At 39.2% G+C, this 15395-nt stretch overlaps 1 long non-coding RNA gene across 2 annotated transcripts in view; it reads left to right on the top strand.

The window, feature by feature from the left end:
• The first annotated feature begins 311 nt into the window (after positions 1 to 311).
• The window catches only part of LOC131676695 (uncharacterized), a 133755-nt gene continuing 118671 nt past the window's right edge, over positions 312 to 15395 (top strand). For both annotated transcript variants that reach the window (XR_009303220.1, XR_009303222.1), the window contains exon 1: positions 312 to 1522. This is a non-coding gene — a long non-coding RNA (uncharacterized LOC131676695). The remainder of the gene's footprint in view (positions 1523 to 15395) is intronic.

Genomic DNA, 15395 nt, shown 5'->3' with positions numbered 1-15395 from the left:
TGATTCAATACAATACTAAATAGTTCCAACACACCACAGCACTCACACAGGCTGTCAGTTTAAAATTCATTTCACCCTGCTGGAAGGGATGGACCGTCAGCACCACCATTCGAACAGTTTTGGATCGTCGTCTACTCCACGAACTCATCGGGATAATCCGGTTTCCATTGGCGATTCTCTCGCACTCTCTCGATCAGCATCTCCGCCTCTCTCTCTCTCTAGAATGTCGGCCTTCATCTCACTCTCGCAGCATCCCGGATCCGGAGGCGCCGTTGCGAAGCCATCCCGAACCGAATCAGTCTTGCCATATCTCGTGACGGTACAGCATCCGTGTGTGCTAGTCGAGTCAACCGTAGAGGACTGGTTTTAGCCTGGCGGTTACGATATCGAGTTTTTCTATTTGAAAAATTTCCAGTGTTTGGTCCGGAATCGGACACGGACGGACTGCCGGAGTGAGATTGGGTTCAGTTTTCGTACCTAGGTCTGTGCTGTTGCAGACTCACTAATCTAGGTCGGGTGAGGATTCCGTTCAGTGGAACCACTATCGGGAATGAAAAATTGTACCCTTGTTGTTGTTGTTGTTGCCGTTGTCGTCGGTTCGGGAACTGGGCGCGTGAAGTGATTTTTTGCTGTTGTTGTGAGATGCTCTATTTGGGGTAATTGAATTAATCAATGGTTGTCGGGGGAGAGTGCGTCTTTTTTTCGTCCGGCTCAGGAGGGGGTGGCTTCGGACTGCTCTCGGACTGACTTCCGACTGACTGTGTCTGTTTCAACGGCACACGCACAGTGAATAGCAGACAACAGCAGAAAAGTGAGTGAGATTACAGTGATCAATGTTGCGTAATATTAATGTTAATGGGTCTCGCTTTTTTTACGCCCGTTTGTTGTTATAATCTAGTGAAATCGACAAGTCCTTTTCGGTTTCTTCTCGGAACGACGGCGCACTGAGTTGGGCGTGGGAGTTCATGAATGATGCTGTGAGCAGCGGCGACGGAAGGGGAACAAAAGAAGAGCACTAAATGACATCCAAGCGAAACGGAAGTGGTCAGTTGAAGGAATTCTATCCGCTTAGCATAAGTTCCAATTAGTTTCCGGAAGGTCGACTTCTGAACATGGGGAAAAAAGTATCTACGATCGGCGATTTTTTTTTTCGTTGGTAGGAAAGTAAGTCAGTGACAAGTTTTCCGTCTGTACGCTTCCGGGCGGCATACGTTAATGTAATTATAGAGAAGAAGTGTCCGAAAGTCGTCAGCTGAGGGGGAAGAAAAAATTTCCCACTGGTTCGTGCTGGGCTTTGCGACTGCTGCTGGTGAATACGGTGCTGGTGCTGGTTCGGAAGCGGAAGTGAAGTGTTGCTCCGTTAGTGTCGCCACATTGAAGTGTGTAGTGTTTCTTTTGGGCGGGGGTGGTCAGGATTCGGGTGTGAAAGGAACATCATCGGTGGCGTCATCTTCGTCTTCAGTTTCGTCGGAGTCGCAGCTGCTACTACTGCCTGCTTGTTGGCTGAACGTGTACAAACTAGGTCAGATGTATGCAATTATTATAAGTGCACTTTACTATTCTGAGACTGAGTTATATTTCCTTTTTTTTCGGTTCCCGTTTTGGCTTTGTGCTATTGCTTTCGTTCATTTTTATAGACGGCTCGTGAACTTTTGAGTTGCATTTCTCCCAAGAGAAAATCTTGTTACTTTTTGAGGTTTGGAAGTGAACGCAGTCTGGCGAAAAAAAGCGTGTTTAGATTTTTTTTTACGTTTTTTTGTCCAATAAATACTTGTTTCAAATGATTTGTAGAAAGCGATACAATTTTCACCCGATTCCTGAACGCTTCACAATTTTTTTTTGAATATTTTGTATCGGCGAGCGAATTCGGTATATTTTTAAATTTTTAGATGACCCAATTTCTTCAAATTCAACAACAAAAATTTGGCTTATTGGTTAAAGAACTATTGTTATGGTTCAATTTACAGACCCTTTTTTGTAGATGATTCGACCTCTGGACATTTTTTTTTTGCTAGATTATTATCGATTCGTACGTCACGCTAAATTATAATATTATCTACGAGAACCACGAAATGGTTTTGTTACGGAAATGGTAAAACAAGAAGGAAAATATGCTGGTCGTCTGGATGACATTTTTCCACATATTGCGGATTACAAATTAAGTCCCAGACCAAGTAACCAGTAAGCATTATAACGTAGCCTAATAGCTGCTGTATATCTACCTATAGAGCCGTCCATAGGAGCCAGTAAGCCCTAAATTCTTATATAATGCTGGTATTATGCCAGAAAAGACGAAATATTTTGCTATTACTGTGCAGAGATTGACAGCACGTTCTGGCGTTACTAATGCTATTATATAGCGCAGCGCACAAATGTCATTTGAACGCATGATATTTGCATTACTGATGCTATTAGACAGCTTCAATTAGCTATCGTTTTCCGTAATAATTTTACCACAATTTCTTGTGTTTTCTTTCAGAAAAATATAAAAATACTATTTAAACACGTAATAACCTCCCTTATAATGCTTTGTAATAAATGTCCTTAACGAAATTTCGTTCTCACACGACATGAAAAATAGTCTTCTTCTTACTGCCCGTACTGATGTGCAATCTGTAGCCATACATTGCTAGTATGGCGAACTACAAACAACTGGCAGCACATGAAGGCTAGTTGTGGCTTATATTCCACACTTCTCCACTGTCTTAATTTTTCCAATCAGAACGTTGCGGAATGATTTTAATAAAACCAATTTTTTCGTCATTTCTAGTCAGAAGTTTTTAGCGTTCAAAAACTGGCGCGCCTATAACTTCTGTTATTTTGAAATGGGCCCCTGGAAACAATTCCGAAACATAAGCGAACAGAAAAAATTAATCTGGGTCTGTTAGGGTCGATTTCTGCATCCTCGCTTAACAACCAGGTTCACCCAGTACGGTTAAACCTAGCTTACGGGCTAAGCGAGGGTGAAGAAATCGGCCCTTAGTCTTGTTGACAAAACCGTAAAGGAAAGCTCTCATTCAAAATTTGTATTTTCATTGCATTTTTTGAAAGGTACAAGTGTCTGCTATATTGTGTTATACGGGTTTTTCGCATCAAAAAAGTTGCTACAGGCCATTTTGTTCGATGCGTGCGGCATCCTGGCCGCCATCGGACGCTCTCGACTCGAGACACGCGTCTCAGGTAGAAACCTTTTCATGCTATTATGTCCGTTCCCAGAATGCTACGCGTTGCACTGTACATGTGTATAGGTCGCGAGAACGTATTTCACGGCCTAATTTGTAGATGCATCCCAGACTAATCATGAGTTATCAAACAACCACGGAAAATGGTGAAAAACGAAAAATGTTGGTCAAAATTGTTAGTCACATTTTAGTCCGCCATATTGGAATCGCCATTTTTATTCTTTTGATTTTGATACATATTAACTCAAATTCGTGTTTATAAAACACAAAACTTTTTTTCTTGTTGTATATTCAAGACTTTAACCAGATTGTCATTCGCCCGATCACCCGACTTTTTTCTTGATTTTGACTGAAATACCTATTATTTTTAGAGGAGATCCGCCATATTGGATTGGCCATTTTGAATTTCGAAAAATCTACAAATTCTTTCCATTCACTATTTTTAATGAAGCCTTAAAGTGGACAAAATGACTAAAAATCGATCTCGAATGTTGAGATCTCACCATTACGTCAAATTTGAGGTTTTCAACTCGGCCTACAAAAAAAATCCAAATTTAGCTTACTTTGTGGTCATTTGAATGAGAACTTCCCCTTAAAACATTCTGGGCCCATGTACACAAACTGCACGAGACAACAAACCAAAATTCCATCGTAAGAAGTCGTATCCGAAAACTTTACATGACCAAATAAACTTGCATCGCGATGGATTACAAAACTTGCTTCAAAATCAACCTCCGTTTACTTCCTGAGCAGGACTAATTCGGCGGTTAATTTCGTGTGTAGCATACCAGAGCATATGTGAAAGAACAATATATCGAAATTTGTCGAATCAAAACTCTGATCTGGCAGGTGAGTTAAAGATGTGGTTCACGTCTGGAATTACAAACGATTATTAATGCATGGACTACAGAGCGATTCCAATTACCAATTTTCACTTTCTATTAACTAAGGTGAAGGGACATCCAATTCAACATGACTGTTTTATGTGAATTCTGTAATTAAAGCTTTTTTACTTGGTACATATTCCACGCGTGAAAAAATACGCGCATATGATTCATAATTTCTAACGTGATGAAACTGGATGCGGACGAGTTCTATATTAGTTATCTTTCTTTTCTAATAAAATAATGGATGCACTTCATTAAATGAGGAACAAACCATGCAGTATCGAAAATCAACCGCTACTGTATCGTGATTTTTGTTTTAGTTTAATTATGCGATTATAACAAAGATCACGGGTGGACTCTGCAGGCAGTTTAGCATAAAATCGATCAAATTGTGATTTACTGAGGAAGAAAGATATTCTTTAATTAAGTGTAAGAAACTTTCATAAACTTTGGAGTGACATTTTTTACCAATTTTTGAATATTTGAATAAATTATAAGCATAACCCTATTTTTCCGGTTGCATGATCTGAAGCTTCTAACTTTTCATTTGCGACTCTCGAACGTATCATAAAATTCAAAGAATTTCAAAGAACATTCATTCAAATCGATCTTACCACCAGAGTAGCCCTTGACTTGGTACGATAAAGCGACATTTAAAAATTCAAAACGCTCAATATCGCCTGCTCGCATTAATTATATCCAACCAACAAAGCCGCTAAAAGTGTAAGCGAAGACCGCTATTCGGACAAGGACACTGTTATCTAATTTGCTTTCCATTTCACGTCACTCTGCGGCAGCAATAATTCTTCAGTTCTAATTTATTCCGCCCACCACCCTTCCACCATCGGCACAAAATAAGCCATTAGAGTGAACCTTTATTGCTCCATCGCGAAAAATCAATCGACCAAAACCGGTGTGGATCCAAAGTGCCTGGAGCCAGTTCCGGTCCATGATATCTATTTCATTGTGAACGGTGATGGATAGAAGGGGGGGGAGGCATGTCTCTCGAAAGCTAACACTCTATTGGCTTCTTCGAAAGCGATGAACTGGCAATTCCTAGCGGTTTCTTCGAGAAAAAGCCATCCGAGAAAGGCCGCCGCCACCGTTGCCATCCAGAACACCGGGATACGACGAACGGCGAAAAAGATTGAAATGGCAAAATAAAAAAAAAATACACATCGTCCTCGGATCTGAAATTCAATTTAAAACAAACATATCAATTTCAGTTGGAAAACCAGCGAAGCCACTCCACCGTCGGAACGGTAGCGGTAGCGAATCGGAAAAGGTTGTGAATTGACCGAATCGAAGATAAACCGTCAACATGAAAGAGTATCTTTCAAAGGATAACACCTTTTTTTGCTGCTGTCGAAGCGAACCCCGTGGCAGGCCATGATTCTAGAGGGAAAAATCCGTCAGACAGAATGCCATGAAAGGATCAAGTCAAGGTCGCATTCTAGCAGAGTAACAAGTTCACCCGGAAAGCAAATGTTATTAAAATGGAACGATCTCACCAAATTCCAATTTTTAAGAGAATTTCCCATTCCTGCAAACTAAATGCTGACGGAATCGTAATCTAACGCCACTCCACTTTGGTGACTTTGCCAGAGCCGATAAGCTCTTGAATCATGCCGGCCCGACTAGCGAACTCGACCGGTTCACCAAAGGCAAAATAAAATAGCCGTAAATAATCCTCAATCCATTCGTTTGGGCAGTTCCTGCTTCTTACACTTGCCTCCGAGAGGACCAAACGCGATACCGACTGTCGCTTGCCAGGCTCTGTCCGTTGTGGGAAATGGCAACGTTTTTTTTTTTCCTACAATTGGCTTGTTTTCTAAGCTTCCTCTCTGTTGCTTTTTTCCCACACCCGTGGTCCGGGTTCTGTGCCATGCCAGCTTCAAATGCCGTGAAGTAGAGTAGAGAGTCTTTTTCCGGCATTTTTCCTCGATATACTTTTCTTTCTACAGTAGCACCGTTTTACGGCGTGTTGTATATCTTCATTGGCTGCCGTCCATGAAGTGAAGTGAACGCAAAGTCACGGACGGGTCCCCGGTTCTGGTGGCGGCAGTAGCGGACGGAAATGCAGAACCCCCTCCCGCTCAACCCCACTGAAGGGGGTTGTAGTGGGATTTACACTTGGCGAAGATGACGAGTGGCAAGCCATTCAACGATGGAGGAGGGCATTCGTCAGCTAATGGGGTTATTGATGCTGTGCGTGCGAAGATTGGCAGGTGGAATCGTGGAAACTTGAGGGCAAAGCTGTTGAAAGCATGTGCTTGTGCGACTGTGTGTCAACCAATCCGGTAAATGTGCCACTTGAAGGTCGCTGTTGATTCGCAAACTGGGTGAGGGTTTTTAGCTCGGTTAAAGCCTTGTTGAAGCGGGCTCTTTAACGGTGGAGTCCCGGATAACTTAGTTTTTTTTTTTTCTTAGGTTTATGCAGGATGTTTTTTTTCAGAACATTTTGATTTTTATATGGTTCAATATTCCGACATTTTATGCAAATAAAATTAAAACCAAGCTCTCAACTCAAATAAAAAAATTTCTCATCAAGGCAATTTTGAAAAAAGAAAAAATATTCGAGATTGCATGGATCTTTCGTGACAAAAAAATTGTTAAACTTTGATCATTTTACAATCATATTCGATGAAGCTCAAATTAGGCGCAAAGATTTTTGTGAGGGCGAGAAACTTTTGCGGTGTGTCCGGTTACTAAATTCGATTATCACTTTTTTCCATATATTTCACTGGCACCCGAATACACACTGACTTCTCTGCAGTCTCTACAGAATCAATCACCAGATAGCAGTTTCATAACTAAATAGGCGTGGTTTCATGAACTCCTTACTGAATTGGCTTGACACATAGCTGTCTGGACGCGAAATCGTTGTAATAATTAGAGACAACACGACCACTCCATTGTCTGCCACCTTTGAAGCTCCTCAGGGCAGTCATCTTAATCCTTTTATATTTTTACACTTCCTCAATGACTTAAACATTACTATACATTATAAAAATATATTGAAAACAAATGTACAATTGCTTCTTACCCAATACTCTACATACTGTACTGTGATCCCAAAGCCGTAATTAGGAAGACAAAACTATTAGCGCCTTATATAGCTTTAGATATATGTGTCTTCGCAAACTTTCTTAGTACTTTTTGGTGATTTGTTCGTATTAGTTGAAATGCAGTCCTTGTGGTCCGGGTATTCAAAGTATCAATTTTCTAGATACGTAAAATTAATTAGAGGATGTAAGTATTCAGTAAATATTTCAACCTGTTGCAAAAAGTCATTAAATGTTTCGAGAACTATTTCATGATAACTTACGCGATAATTTGCAGTTTTAGTAAACACTTCTGAGTTCACGCTTACTTTATTATAATCATTCGGTTAGCAAAAATCATTTTTGGATGAGCCACTTGGGCGAAAAATACATATTAAAAGATTTTTTAAATAACATTTCATATATAACGTAACATAAGAGTACTTAAAACATTATTCGCATATTCGTTTACCACCTTGTCGCTTAGATAATGTGTTTTTTTTTCATATTGAGTAAGCTAAAGATAAATTCAACGTTCCAAGCTTATTAAAACACATTTCTTGCTTCGTTAAAACTAAATAATCATTTTTGAAGCACCATGATGAGATGTAAATTAATTCGATTCGTCCTTAATTACCTGTAAAGACAAAATACTGACTTTTGAGCCACCTTAACATGTAGTAAAGTTTATTTATAAAATATTTAAATATCCATGAAAAAGAATTGAGCGCTCAAACATATAAAAAAAATCAACCTTCACGCAAAAATAATTACGTTTGAGCCACCCTAATGCACAAAAAAGTTTCATTTTAGAACGTTTTAACATAAAATTTGCTACAAATTTTGATAGCAAAGTTTGTTTATATTATGTTTAAATATCCATAAAAAGGAATTAAGCGCACAAACAATTATTTGCCGAAAAATGACGCAAAATAATCACTCTAATGATCAATATTTTTTTCTATTATCGAAAAAATGATTCAGCACACGAAAATTACTATACAAAAAATCCAACAACTGTTTCGACAAAATAATTATTTTTGAGCCACCTTAATGAACAAAAAAGTTTATTTTTTATTCATTTTAATATCAAAAATGAATTCAAAGATTACCATGAAATTCAATAGCAGTCATTATGGACGCTGTAGCTTTCATTTGAGACTAACTTTGAGAACGTCGAGTCAGAAACATGTGGATTAAATTCACGAACTTTTTCACTATCCCTAAGCTTCTGGTTCCGTCGAAAGTGTCCAAAGTCAATGGTCAATGTGGGTTTGACTGAGCATCAGTCAAGCTATAAATCCAAGCAATTTGGAACACATTTTATGAAGATTTGCATATTTCAGATAACATGCTGTTACAGATTTAAATGTCAATTTCATTCGTGACCGCACCTTTTATCTCGTAACCCCGGAACTAGAAGTCGGAATTAAACTAAATTCAATAGCAGCCTATACCAATGTTGTACCTTTTATTTATAAAACTGATTCGGTCATCTTCATGTAGCCGAGGTGAGATTGTTGGTCACATAAATACATATACACACAGAAGATGGCGGAACTCTACGAAGTGAATCGAATGGTCTAAGCCCTCCGGTCCTTGGTTGATTTTCAGAGTTATTGCATCGCCTTTCTATCGGAAAAAGGCCAGAAAGGTTTATATGGAAAATTACCCATAACTCCGGAACCAGTACTTCAATTCACATAAAATTTAGTAGCAATAAATGGGGAAATTGTGAAAATCTAACCAGACATGTCTAAGAAGCAGATGTGAATTTAGTTCAGGGACTTAACCTCATTCCCTAAGCTTCCAATTCCGCCGAAGTTGTCCAAAATGGTCAATGTGCGTTTCATCAGGCACCAGTGAGCTGAAGCTATACATTCAAACAGTTTAGAATACATTTGATGAAGTTTTGCATCTTTTAGAAAACATACTGATTCCGATTTATATGTGAATTTCATGCGAGTCCGCACTTTTCAACCCATAGCTCGAGAATCGGAATTGAATGAAATTCGGAACGTAGAATGAACGTCTTTGTACCTTTCGATGGAGAATAAGTTTGACAAAATGGGTTCGATCATTTCCGTGTAACCGATATCGACGAACTAAGTCGATTGGTGTAAGAGACTCAGCCCTCCGGGCCTCGATTAAACAGTCGATTTTCAGGGGGCTTCATAGCAGAAAGTTGTTTAAAATATAATATTTATATTCTACAACTTTGCTGAAAACAGAAGCTACCCAAAAATAAAATTGTTTATTGCTTGGATATTCTACTTTAGCTCAATCAGAAAGGTTACATTTAAAAGTTCCAACAAGTGTTCTTTTTTGGCCTTTGGTGGGGGCCTTTTGTGAACCTAGGTTACTTTGAGAAATTGTTCTGCATTTTAAAAATAAATTGATGGTAAATGTCTTCAGCAAAGTTGTGCAGTATCATGTTTTTATCAACAACTACCATATGCATACTGCAGACTTATTTTTTTAACGGACTGACAGAACTGCAGCCAACGGCTGGATCTCGTTGCGTATTGCAAGACAAATTTTGGTTGTTGTCTACCAATTAAACGCCGTTTCTCGGGAGGAGGACAAAATTTTGCGCATGTCTATTTGAATTATTCGACTGGAACAAACGTAACAGATCTGAGGAAGAGATTCATCATTTCTAAGAGCCAAAACGACTGGCCGAGCAAAACAATCAACATTCTCTCAGCTGTCAGTGCTTCACTCCTTCTCTGAACCAGCGAACATACCCAGGGTCAAAGGAGTCGACAACTAGGCGGATCCACATGTAGTCCCACCCAAGTGAAGTGATCAATACACTTCAACGAGAATGGACGATGTCAGAGGAAGACCATAAGCCGGATCATCTCACAACAAAAATGCTTCTGCCTGTTCCTAACTTTTTGAAAGCTCTATTTAATGAGAGATCACTTATTAGTTGGTATCAAGACACATCAGCTATCATTCCACTCATTCCAAGCAATACGTATTTCCCATGCATAATGAACTTCCTTCAAAAAGCAAGTTTATCAAACTGAACAAACCAAAAATAGATTGTTCAGTTTACCTACTGATCTCGCGCAGAACCTTACCCAACTGGCTCTGCTGTTATCAGTAAAGCATTTCCCGCTAGACAGTCTATTCAGGAAGTTAAACTATTGCTAAGAGTGTAGCTGTAGATGGAGCTTCACATGACTGAGGTTCCAAAAATCGAAAACAGTTGTAGGGTTGTAATTTTATCAAAAAAACTGCTAAATACGTTTTTTGATCTTGGACAGTGTACAAACGTAAATCGTAAACATTATTTTGATAAGAGCTTTTGGCTTTCAAGTTGGCATCGTGTGAGTCAGCAAGCAGAAAAGCTATCTTGCGTAAATATTTAAAAAATGACAAATTTACGACAAAACATTTACTTTTATGGACAACTTTATGTTTAGCAAATACAAAAAAAAACAGAAGAATATCTTGTTTGGCAAGCGATATGTTTCTGTGGGTTGAATTTTCTGGCATTTGTAACCAACTAAAACGTTGCTTTGACCAGATTTGGCCAATTTTTTTTGTGAAAATTCACAAATTGTTAAAATGTGACAATTTTTGGCACTTCTTGACCATTGTGTTAATTTTTACAAACAACGATGCAATAAGTTCAATTAAAACAATATTGCCATTTTTTATTTTGATTATAGATGTTTTAACCTTGAGGTCTTTCGCCTCTTTTCGGATTAGAGAAATATCTTTTGAAAAAGTCTCTAACCCTATGTGCGGGGTTGGGAATCGAACCAAGATGAGCTGCGCACAAGCAATATTAACTGTGAAAATCACAATTTTCAAGTGATCGCACACCACCCTAATTTAAGCAAATGGAACGCAGATAATCAAAACGTTCTCAAATGTATAATAAATACTTGCAACTTACAAAACTTGGAGAAAGTTTGTCATCATCACCAAACTAAGATTATTTCCGTGCCGTATTTTGTACAAGCTAGCCGTCTCAAGGTAGCTGAAACCGCGGCCATCGAAGCAAATTAAAAAACTTCAGTGACATACGATGTTTGACCCAGTCGGGAACGAGCCCAAGAGGATGCACACTTTAGGACGAAAGCCGGTGAACATCAGAAAATCCAAAACCTAAAACTGAGCTGTCCCTCTCTTTCGTTTCGGTTCCCAACTTGCGCAACAGGGCAAAAGCCCGTGCCATTTCCGTGGGAAGAAGGAACAAAGTTTTCAGAATTTATGGACTCCGTTTTGCGAAAATCTATTAAAACTTCGTCACTTGGGTTGTTAAATTGAAACTTTTGCCAACGGATCGTGGGGACGGTGTGTAGACACACGCACTCGGGACTGACTCCTTGCCACAGGAGGTGGAAAAATATACTAGACTGACATGAAAACTAGGCATCACTGCAGAAATAATGGGCGATGAAGTAATTTAATTTATTGCAGATTAGATAGTAATCCTTTGCTACCCCCTAAGAGAATAATGATGATACACCTCCCCCCCTTTCCAAACATGTAAACTAACATTTCCAATTTACCGTATCCCATTTTTCGAGCATATCAACGCAGAACAACTAATGCGATAGCTGATGTGCGAGAGCGCAAAGTTTTGCAATGGAATTTACACAACTTATTCCGTCCGAACAGATGGATGCTGAAAATGGAATACAACCCGTTAATTAATGGTGCAAAGTGGTGTCGTATCCGGACGGATGTAGGGTATCGGTATCAGTTACCGACCGACCGACCGACTAACTAACTCAGCAGACATTGGAACATTTGAAAAGTTTGCCAGCCGACTGACTGGCGCGAACTGACTAGACCAGCTTAAGTGCCAAGCGCGGGAGATAGTTTATATGAATTGATTCAAAGCTCGGATGAACGAAAGGAGGATTTTATCCATAAGAGGATCTGAAATAATAGCTTTCGGATGGGTTTGACACATGATTATGGTGAGTTGGGGGTGGGTAGAGTGCAACCACAACAAATTCCGACGATTGGGGGTTGGCTGGTTGAAATTGTTTTGAACTTTTGGAAATATGATTCGAAATCGTTGGGCCGATTCGAGAATGAAATCAATGCCAGGAACGATAGACTTGTTGATTGATCGATGAGGTTTAGTAAATCTGCCTCCAATCATAAAATCCCAAGAGCTAGTTTTTATTGTGTCCGAAATTACAACAAAACGAATGTGGCATTTCCACTCTCCCTGTCCAAATCACGTCAATTGTACCCCGATGAGTCGTTTTCAAAAAAAATCAGCCAGATTCAACCAATATTTCCATTAATTCAGCTACTGTAAGCTTTTACTCAGAGTTGAATGTAAAATAATAAGCGTGTTGAAATTATGACGTTCAATATTCACTCTGACAAATTTCTTAGTAGTTTTGAAAAATTCGTCTTATATCGATTTAGAAAATCGGTCCTGCTACCTACTAAGCAATTATTTCAAGTGCACCTTTATCCAGATGAATTATGGCTCTTAGGGAAATGTCGAATGCTTCCATAGAGAACAAAACCTCCAATCGATCATTCATACTGATGATAGGCGCTTTGTCTTTGTGCAACAATCCATCCAGCAATCAAGCCCCAACCCGACAGTATATAAACCTTGACCGTCCACCCACTTGGAACCTCCGTAGAATGGCAGTAACTTCCTATAATTTCTCCCACAAACTGACTGACTACCGAGACTAATCAAACGTCAAATGTCCCGCCACACCGGCTGGCGTTTATTGGTTACGAACAAAGGACAACCCGTCGTCGAGCGCCCCCCTCGGCTTAAATCAATAGTCAATAGTCAACCTGGAACGGGGGGATGCAATTGACTAGACTTAAATGGTATTTACGCCTAGCTCAGCTAACTGCTCCTATCGGCCGTCAATCAGTGCAGTGAAGCATCTGATTTATGATCATTGCCAACTGGTGGGTGATGCTGCACTTAAATGTGTCGCAGCAAGGAAGAATGGAACGAACGAACCAAACAGACTCGTCGCTCGTTGTTCATTCACTTGAACCACCAATCATATCAATGAGCGGAATAATTAGCCAATTAGCGTGCCACCCCGCTAGGCTGCAGTATACAATGCCATTGCTTTGAGCATCACCTAGACCGCGAGAGTATCACGAACAATTGTGGCCCCCGCGCACAGATAGTGTGGCAGCTGGGTCGTGTTACATGCGTCATTTGACTAATTTGAAACCAGTGGGAACCACTTCAAGCGAGGCTGATTCCGCTGGGACCAACGAATCTGAAGAAGGAATTCCCAAATGGTTGGCTTTATTGAGCGAGTGATGATTATGAAATTATTGTAATCATAATGAACCTTGATGTGGTTGAGCAGAAAGCGAATACTGAAATTTTTTGGGATTTCATTGGGGTGCGATGGGCGTGATTTGGATAGGGAGAGTGGAAATGCCACATTCATGTTGCTGGCATTTCAAGCACGATAAAAACTCGCACCTGGGATATTATGATTGGAAGCAGACTTACAAAACCTTTAGATCGTGCTAGACTTGTAGTAAGCCATGGCTGATATATCTTTAAAACCTTGTCTGATATGGGGGGGGGGTCTAGAAATACCAAAAAAGTCCCGTCTTAACAAATTGTCAAAAACCTTGATTTTGTTTAGATTATATCTCTAGTACAATTTGATGTAAAATCAATGCGTAAAATGTTTTCTGAAAGAAATTTTTTCAAGGAATATAAAAAGAATACTATTTTATCCGGCAGTGCTGCCAGATATACAATTTTTCCAGTTTAAAATTAAAATGCATTTTTCTCGCAAAACGTTTATTTTAATTTTAGAAATGCTAAAGACAACATGTTATTCTGACATTCTAATCAAATGCAAATCGCGATTTTAAACCTTTTTTTTACTTCTCGACAAAATATGTTCGAAAGCAGCATGTTTTTTTGTCGCTGTGCGTTTCCGATTTTATAACGAGAAATTGGCAGTTTTTGCTTAAAATGCTATATCTCAAGGTCGGCTCAAGATATCGGGGTTTCAAGTGTTTTTTTTTCTGTAAAAATGTCTGATGAATCAAAATACATATATTGTGAGATAATTTCACTTTAAATTTTTGAACTGGAACAATTGTATTTTTGGCAGCAGTGTTCTTGAAAATGCCACCAAAATGGCCGAAACGTCGAATAGTTCAAGAACCAATATCAAATATATATTAATTAGACTGAGAAAGCAACAAAGTGACAACAAAAACAATGTTTTTAAAAAGGTTTTCAATTTGGGGTATCGTACAAGTGCAAGTGCAAAGAAGCGGTAGCAAGTCTGTCTCGATTATTTTTCCAAACAAAATTTGGGCTAAGTGAAGTAGGAGTAAAAAAAATCCGAATATTCCGGCTTCTTTTAAAAATTTTCAGTGAAATTAATTGTTAATCAATTGCTATTATTTTTCCAAAAAAAAAAACGCTTTACTTCAAAATATGGGGTACCTATAGTCTTACAACCTTCAGAAGATGCTGCTCAGAAGAGCCATATCTAAAAGTTTGTCGAAGACAAAACCCTTCCATCATGCCTCCCTAAAAAGTTAGATGAAGCACCCACCGCCCTGCCTCTGGCGGTCGAGTTTTGAACTACTTTAACGCATCCAATATGCTGAAGACACTATACTTCTATAACGTAACCACGATGAATTTCTTAATTTGTTCCACGTTTTTTCCGATCACTTGGTCAGTCGCATTTTAATCTTACGAACGTCCGTCACTGCTCAGTATTTCGGCGCAAATCGGATGAGATCTGAACTACTGCGCAGTGCAGGATCGTGCAAACGTGTTTCGATTATGTCGATGATGCCATACATTCGAGGATTTTGGTTTACCGTTGTCTTATTCGATACCGTGTTGCATGTTGTTTATCTCGGTTAAACTTCTGAATCGGTACAAATTCTACAACGAGTTTGTAGGGACATTTTTCATCTTTGCAATTCAATCATTTTAACATCAACGGCGGGAGAAAGCGTGACAAAGGGTTTGTTTCAACGATACTGTACTGTTCGTCCGGTGGATCAGCAACAAAGCGGCTCACCCCTGAGTTGATTTTTAGTCCCATAAAAAGTATCCGTTCCCAATTTGAGTTGAATCGGACTAGTCGAACTTTCTTCAAATTTCGACGATTTACATGGATTTTCAAGGGAGATGTTCGAATTTTCACCGCTAGATGGGATCGTATATATCAGACCATTTCGAAAATAATTTTGTTAAAGACTGCAAATCAATCCGGTTTCTTAAAAAAGGTTTTTAAACTTTTAACAAAGTAGCGTCTGAATTA

This window comes from Topomyia yanbarensis, chromosome 1 (genome assembly GCF_030247195.1).
Source record: "Topomyia yanbarensis strain Yona2022 chromosome 1, ASM3024719v1, whole genome shotgun sequence".
NCBI lineage: Eukaryota > Metazoa > Arthropoda > Insecta > Diptera > Culicidae > Topomyia > Topomyia yanbarensis.
Note: the sequence above shows the minus strand (reverse complement) of the source record. Positions and strands in the feature narration are given on the sequence as shown.